This window comes from Grus americana, unplaced genomic scaffold, assembly GCF_028858705.1.
Source record: "Grus americana isolate bGruAme1 unplaced genomic scaffold, bGruAme1.mat scaffold_906, whole genome shotgun sequence".
Lineage (NCBI taxonomy): Eukaryota > Metazoa > Chordata > Aves > Gruiformes > Gruidae > Grus > Grus americana.
Window position 1 is genome coordinate 9,335 of NW_026562096.1, and position 4,634 is coordinate 13,968.

General features: G+C 55.4%; 2 long non-coding RNA genes across 2 annotated transcripts; both read right to left on the reverse strand.

The window, feature by feature from the left end:
* Positions 1-1,152: 1,152 nt before the first annotated feature.
* Positions 1,153-1,479, reverse strand: LOC129201288 (uncharacterized). Its single transcript, XR_008575364.1, has 3 exons — positions 1,422-1,479; positions 1,288-1,344; positions 1,153-1,193 (listed from the first exon to the last, which is right to left on the reverse strand). It is a non-coding gene; the product is annotated as an uncharacterized LOC129201288 (long non-coding RNA).
* Positions 1,480-3,025: 1,546 nt separating this feature from the next.
* LOC129201287 (uncharacterized) lies at positions 3,026-3,357 on the reverse strand. The gene is made up of 3 exons (XR_008575363.1): positions 3,304-3,357; positions 3,161-3,217; positions 3,026-3,066 (listed from the first exon to the last, which is right to left on the reverse strand). It is a non-coding gene; the product is annotated as an uncharacterized LOC129201287 (long non-coding RNA).
* Positions 3,358-4,634: the final 1,277 nt, after the last annotated feature.

Below are 4,634 nucleotides of genomic sequence, written 5' to 3' on the forward strand. Positions count from 1 at the left end.
AAGACCTAAGGACGTAACGACGCAGAGAAGAAGCCTCGGTCCCTGAGAACGGACGGCTGGAGAGCAGAGCTCCCGCTGCGGCCTAGGACTAGGCTGCAAAAAGAGGACCCGCCGGAAGCTTCCGACACGCAAGAACAATCCACGCCGTAAGCTTGCAGGGCAAGCAAAAGAAGCGCCCCGTTGGCGCTACACCGATGAATACAGGCGTTTGAGAGCCTAGGGATGGCGCCCGAGAAGCATGCCGTGCCCTTTGAGCGCAAAGAGGGTGTTGAGACGCGAGGAAGGGCTGAGACACACAGGACAAGACACACTACAAACATACCACAGACACAGGCTGGAACTGCCCTGCCCAACACAGCCTAGTATTGTGTTGACAAGTAACCCGCTCCCTTTGCCCACCCTAGGGGACCGCTGCCAGACAGCTCTTGCCTCTACGCTAACCGCAACACATCTCCCCTGCGACCCCCGAACTTGCCCCCTCCTCGGCCCGCTCCCTCCCTGGCCCCGGTCCCTCAACTTAGCTTTCAGAGGGCCGAGGATCTGAATCCATCCACAACAAACAACATGCACATTGTGCATCGGCTAACTGGGATCTTCCGGCAGTCGTCTGGACCCTCTTCACCTAGAGTAAACACATCACCAAAACAAACAAAACATTGTTGTCAGTCAGCATCGCACCGGTCAACACCAAACTTGCCCACAACACCCCCCTCTCCTCAGAAGCACCGTGTCTTTCCGCTCACCTGCTCGGTCCAGAGACTGACCCCTGCAGCCGTCATCCCTCGTGGCACCTAAGACGCCAAGAGACACAAAATTACTCCTACGTTTGTCAGAAGTCACCGCTCCCACAACCGCCCTCGCCGTTCCTCCAGCTCACCTCAAACGGACATCCGGTCCAAAAGGTGGCCACGCAGCGCCTGCAAAACCAGAGGGAAATGCTCAAACAAGTTGCCTTATACTGCTTTGCTATTAGACACTGACAAGCGCCTCACCTTCTCTGACTGCTCGTCGGCACGTGGCTTCGCCCCTCCGAGGCTCCCTGCGGCACCTGCCAAAAATCAAGCGAGAGGCACCTGCTCAGACACTGCCCAAAACTGCGGCTTGCCCGCACCGATTCCTACCTCCCCCTCCTTGACCTCAGCCGCTTGCTCACCTGGCCTCCGTCGTTTTGGGCTGCCGTCCTTGCGCCCCACCTAGAAAACACAAACAAAGGATCCCTGTATCTTAAACAGCAATGCAACACCAGAAAAATAACTGCTGTACTTCAGCCCGCTAGTCGCCGCTCACCTGGCCCGAGTCACCTCCCGTGTCTGTGTCCTACGGGGTCCATATCCACCTTTGCACCTTCAAAATAAAAAAATCTGAAGGGAGTCATATAGGCACCAGCCACATCTTCCCTCCGACTCCACTGGCCGACCCACCTCCTTATGGCGCTCTGCTCCCCTCCTGTGCTGCTCTTTGGTGCGCTTCCTCTCTCTCTGCATCTGAAAAAAAAAAACCCCAAAATATTTAAACAAGTCAGCCAGATGCCGAGCGAGAGCCAAACAATTCCAGGCTGGCCATACTGACACACTAACCGTACACTTCTATTGCTATTCCGCCTAACCCTGGACTCGACAGCCCCGGGCAGAGCAGCTCCACGCCCAAGACACACACGCACGGGGATCAACGCTACACAGAATGCTACAAACAACACAAATCACAAGTGAGAGAAAACTCTCAGCGAGAGGAACGACTCCCGGACCGCAGAGGCTGCCCAACAAGATGACCTACAGGGCGTGACGCCTGGGCGCAGAAGCTCTATGGCAACCCCAGAAAAGAATGGACCGTGATAGCCAGTTGTAAGAAGCTACGGTCAAAACCAGGGCGAGGGATGCGGCAAGAAGCCTCTCTTCAAGACCTAAGGACGTAACGATGCAGAGAAGAAGCCTTGGTCCCTGAGAACGGACGGCTGGAGAGCAGAGCTCCCGATGCGGCCTAGGACTAGGCTGCAAAAAGAGGACCCGCCGGAAGCTTCCGAGATGCAAGAACGATCCACGCCGTAAGCTTGCAGGGCAAGCAAAGAAGCGCCCGACTGGCGCTACGCTGATGAGCGGAGGCATCTGAGAGCCTAGGGATGGCAACCGAGAAGCACACTTTGCCCCTTGAGCGCAAAGAGGGTGTTGAGACCCGAGGAAGGGCTGAGACACACAGGACAAGACACACAACACCGCAAACACAGGCTGGAACTGCCCTGCCTGGTGTAGCATCAAGCTGATGAGCAACCCGCTCCCTTTGCCTGCCTAAATAGGACTCCTCCCAGACAGCCCTCTCCCCTATGCTAACCATAAAACCCCTCCCCTGCAACCCCCAAACTTGACCCCTCCCCGGCCACGGTCCCTCAATTTAGCTCGCAGACGGCCGGGGATCTCAAACCATCCGCAACAAACAATACGTGCATAGCACATCGGCTAACTGGGATCTTCCGGCAGTTGCCCGGAGCCTCTTCTTCATCTACAGGAAAAACAAACAAAAAACCACACCAAAGCAGTGCCGTCAGTCAGCATCGCACCGGTCAACACCAACCTTGCCCACAACGCCCCCCTCTCCTCAGAAGCACCGTGTCTTTCCGCTCACCTGCTCGGTCCAGAGACTGACCCCTGCAGCAGTCATCCCTCGTGGCACCTAAGACGCCAAGAGACACAAAATTACTCCTACGTTTGTCAGAAGTCACCGCTCCCACAACCGCCCTCGCCGTTCCTCCAGCTCACCTCAAACGGACATCCGGTCCAAAAGGTGGCCACGCAGCGCCTGCAAAACCAGAGGGAAATGCTCAAACAAGTTGCCTTATACTGCTTTGCTATTAGACACTGACAAGCGCCTCACCTTCTCTGACTGCTCGTCGGCACGTGGCTTCGCCCCTCCGAGGCTCCCTGCGGCACCTGCCAAAAATCAAGCGAGAGGCACCTGCTCAGACACTGCCCAAAACTGCGGCTTGCCCGCACCGATTCCTACCTCCCCCTCCTTGACCTCAGCCGCTTGCTCACCTGGCCTCCGTCGTTTTGGGCTGCCGTCCTTGCGCCCCACCTAGAAAACACAAACAAAGGATCCCTGTATCTTAAACAGCAATGCAACACCAGAAAAATAACTGCTGTACTTCAGCCCGCTAGTCGCCGCTCACCTGGCCCGAGTCACCTCCCGTGTCTGTGTCCTACGGGGTCCATATCCACCTTTGCACCTTCAAAATAAAAGCCACACACAAATCTGAATGGAGTCATGTAGGCACCAGACACATCTTCCCTCCGACTCCACTGGCCGACCCACCTCCTTATGGCGCTCTGCTCCCCTCCTGTGCTGCTCTTTGGTGCGCTTCCTCTCTCTCTGCATCTGAAAAAAACCCCCAAAATAATTAAACAAGTCAGCCAGATGCCGAGCGAGAGCCAAACAATTCCAGACTGGCCATACTGACACACTAACCGTACACTTGTATTGCTATTCCGCCTAACCCTGGACTCGACAGCCCCGGGCAGAGCAGCTCCATGCCCAAGACACACACGCACAGGGATCAACGCTACACAGAATGCTACAAACAACACAAATCACAAGTGAGAGAAAACTCTCAGCGAGAGGAACGACTCCCGGACCGCAGAGGCTGCCCAACAAGATGACCTACAGGGCGTGACGCCCGGGCACAGAAGCTCTATGGCAACCCCAGAAAAGAATGGACCGTGATAGCCAGTTGTAAGAAGCTACGGTCAAAACCAGGGCGAGGGATGCGGCAAGAAGCCTCTCTTCAAGACCTAAGGACGTAACGATGCAGAGAAGAAGCCTTGGTCCCTGAGAACGGACGGCTGGAGAGCAGAGCTCCCGATGTGGCCTAGGACTAGGCTGCAAAAAGAGGACCCGCCGGAAGCTTCCGAGATGCAAGAACGATCCACGCCGTAAGCTTGCAAGGCAAGCAAAGAAGCGCCCGACTGGCGCTACGCCGATGAGCGGAGGCATCCGAGAGCCTAGGGATGGCAACCGAGAAGCACACTTTGCCCCTTGAGCGCAAAGAGGGTGTTGAGACCCGAGGAAGGGCTGAGACACACAGGACAAGACACACAGACATAACACAGGCTGGAACTGCCCTGCCCGGTCTAGCATCGTGCCGATGAGCAACCCGCTCCCTTTGCCTGCCCAAATGGAACTGCTCCCAGACAGCCCTCTCCTCTACTCTAACCTTAAATGCTTCCAAGAACAAGAGAACATAACTGCCGTGACCGGTACTAGAGCAAGCCTCATTGTTCGCTTACGGAAAAAGGTAAAACTAGAAAATAGAAAAAGCTTTGTGTCAGGACCACAATAAAAGACAGACCCCCGGCTGGAGACCGTTACGAGCGCGGGCGATACGCATCCTCTTCACCGTGAAATTCCAGGGAATACGGTCGCTCAAGCCTGCGCTGGAAATAATTGCCTAGTCTGTGTCTAAGTAACTGTGACATCCAGATGGACGGTGAAGGGATGGATGCAAAAATTAAGTCAGGGAATAAAGAAAGCAGAAGGTACAGGGAAGCAGAGACTTCAGAGTTCAGGAAGGTATATTTTAACCTACCCCATGCTTCACAAGATGAGACTCTTCTGACATTCAGCTCTGCTTATGGCCGTGCCGAGGG